This window comes from Ornithorhynchus anatinus, chromosome 21, assembly GCF_004115215.2.
Source record: "Ornithorhynchus anatinus isolate Pmale09 chromosome 21, mOrnAna1.pri.v4, whole genome shotgun sequence".
NCBI lineage: Eukaryota > Metazoa > Chordata > Mammalia > Monotremata > Ornithorhynchidae > Ornithorhynchus > Ornithorhynchus anatinus.
The window spans coordinates 5051323-5054519 of record NC_041748.1 but is presented as its reverse complement, the minus strand read 5'-3'; the positions used below and the strand labels follow the sequence as shown (position 1 = coordinate 5054519).

The following is a 3197-nucleotide window of genomic DNA, read 5'->3' as shown; positions in this document are numbered from 1 at the left end:
TTACAGATGAGGTAACCGAGGCACAGAGAAGTCTACTGTGAGCTCATTGTGGACAGGGAACGTATCCGCCAATACTCTTGACGTGGACTCTCCCAAGCGTTTAGTAAACTGCTCTTTATGCAGTAAACGCTCAATAGATTTTTGTCTTATGCCATCGAGTCGTGCCGACCCATAGCAACGCCACGGACACATCTCTCCCAGAAGGTCCCACCTCCATCTGCGATCGTTCTGGTAGTGGATCTGTAGAATTTTCCTGGTAAAAATACAGACGTGTACTCAGTAAACTTGAGTCTCCACCCTCGACTCTCTCCCGTGCTGCCGCTGCCCAGCACATGGGAGTTTTGACTTGTAGCAGGTTGCCTACCACTCGCTCGCCACTGCCCAAGCTAGGAATGGAATGGAAAGGCCTCCGCTTGACTCTCCCTCCCGTAGTCGAGACTGGTAGAGTCTTGGAAACTCTCCAGGTGCGACCCTGAGAGGACGCTTAATAGATACCATTGATTAATTGATTGGTCGAGGCTGGTCGATGTGCAACTTGTCTGTTCACGGTGAATGCGTTGTGGGCAGGGAATATGTCTATCAATTCCGTTGTCTCGTGCTCTCCCTTGTGCTTAGTACTCTGGTCTGCACACAGGAACTGCTCGGTAGATACCATTGACTGACTGGTGTCGCATAGACAATGTGTAGCTTGTCTGCTCTCAATAAGTTTGTTTTGGGCAGGGAATGTATCTGCCAACTCCGTTGTCTTGTACTCTCCCAAGTGCTTAGTAGAGGGCACCGCACACAGTGAGAGCTCCATAAATACCACTGTTTGTTTGCTGGGTCAAGTCTGGTTGATGTGCAACTTGTCTGTTCACGGTAAGCTCGTTGTGGGCAGGGAGCGAATCTATCCACTCCATTTTCTTATACTCTTCCAAGAGTTCAGTACGGTGCTGTGCACATAGTAAGTGCTTTCGATAAATACCATTGATGAGGAGGAGGAGGAAGAGGGTCAGCAAGAAATTCCACATAAACAGAATGTCCTATTTCTAAGACTTTCACATAAATTGAGTGGCCTATTTCCCAGAAATCAGAATGAGCCACCCTGCCAACAGAATGTGAGAAATAGCATATAGAGAAGCAGTAATGTTAAAGGACTGCCATTTGTTGAGTCAGTTCCAAAACAAAGAGGTTCGGAGGGACAGGAAAGAAGATGGCTTTTAAGATAAACACAGGGGAAATGAAAATAGTGATTAGGTGGGAAATCAATACTGTAAACATTTTCGCATCAAAGAACAGCTAAAAGCTTTTCTAGGAATTACTTTCTCCTATAATTAATGACCTAGGAGTCAAGTTTTATAACGGTGTGTTCATTGTCTGGCTTCTCCTTTGGAGATTTCACTATTACTATATGCCAACCCCACACGGCAGAAAAGAAGAGGGAAGGTGCCACTGATTATATGCATGTGTGTATGATAGAAATGGCTCAAACACAAAAGGTTATCAATCAATCAGTGACATTTATTCATTCATTCAATAGTATTTATTGAGCGCTTACTATGTGCAGAGCACTGTACTAAGCGCTTGGAATGAACAAGTCGGCAACAGATAGAGACAGTCCCTGCCGTTTGACGGGATTACAGTCTAATCGGGGGAGACGGACAGATGAGAACAATGGCGATAAATAGAGTCGAGGGAAGAACATCTCGTAAAAACAATGGCAACTAAATAGAATCGAGGCGATGTACATTTCATTAACAAAATAATTGAGCACTTATAATAATGTTGGCATTTGTTAAGCACTTACTATGTGCCGAGCACTGTTCTAAGTCATCAGGTTGTCCCACGTGAGGCTCACAGTCTTCATCCCCATTTTACAGATGAGGTAACTGAGGCACCGAGAAGTTAAGTGACTTGCCCAAAGTCACAGAGTTGACAGGTGGCGGAGCCGGGATTAGAACCCATGACCGCTGACTCCTAAACCCGTGCTCTTGCCACTGAGCCATGCTGCTTCTCATAACCAGCGAAGCAGTGGGGCTCAGTGGAAAGAGCACGGGCTTTGGAGTCAGGGCTCATGAGTTCGAATCCCAGCTCCGCCACTTGTCGGCTGTGTGACTGTGGGCAAGTCACTTCACTTCTCTGGGCCTCAGTTCCCTCATCTGTAAAATGGGCATGAAGACTGTGAGCCCCACGTGGGACAACCTGATTCCCCTATGTCTACCCCAGCGCTTAGAACGGTGCTCGGCACATAGTAAGCGCTTAACAAATACCAACATTATTATCATTATTATTATAACGCTGTTTAGCACGCGCAGAGCACTAAGCCCTTGGGGGATTACAATAGAATATGTCCAAATAGCAATCTATTCGACTCCGCGATCATGTAAAAATTATCTGGGATAGTATGCGTCCTTTAGACTGTAAGCTCATTATGGGCAGGGAATGGGTCTGCTAATTCTGTTGTATAGTATTCTCCCGAGAGCACAGAACAGTGCTCTGCGCGTAGTAAGCGCTCAATGAATACCACTGAATGATTGCCATCTGCAGAGCCAATCTCTCCTTCCTCATCTGCTGCTCAATCTCTCAGAATCCTCTGCTCTAGGACTCGGCCATCTCTCACATTTGCTATGGGCGGGTCTACTCTGCCCGCTGCTCTTATCTCTCAGCAGGAGCTCATTGCACTGAATCTTTAAAACATCTGCTCCCTCAGCTTTTTTCAGGCCCCACATCTGTTCGTCAAAAGCTGTCCAGGTCCCGTGTTGCAGTCCATTCTCCGCTCCCACGTCTGATGGGCAATCCGACACCGCCGGTGGCCAACGGCGTTCTGGAGCCTTGTTGTCGGTGCCCGTTTCTGCTGCTGAACGCCGCTGATTATCTTCTGCTCCAAGGATCCGGAGGGCCCGAGACAGTGACGGTTTTTGTTCCTTCAGTCTGTCCCCAAATCCCGTCTGTTCTACCTTCGCCACACTTCTTCAGTCCGCCTCTTTCTCTCCATCCGGACAGCGCACCACACCGATAATAATGTTGGTATTTGGTAAGCGCTTACTACGTGCAGAGCACTGTTCCAAGCGCTGGGGGAGATACAGGGTCATCAGGTTGTCCCAGGAGAGGCTCACAGTCTTAATCCCCATTTTGCAGATGAGGTCACTGAGGCGCAGAAAAGTGACTTGCCCACAGTCACACAGCTGACAAGTGGCAGAGCAGAGATTCGAACCCAT

General features: G+C 47.6%; 1 non-coding gene across 1 annotated transcript; it reads right to left on the bottom strand.

The window, feature by feature from the left end:
* Positions 1–344: 344 nt before the first annotated feature.
* On the bottom strand, positions 345–482 carry LOC114806211. Its single transcript, XR_003754247.1, has one exon. It is a non-coding gene; the product is annotated as a small nucleolar RNA SNORA7 (small nucleolar RNA).
* Positions 483–3197: the final 2715 nt, after the last annotated feature.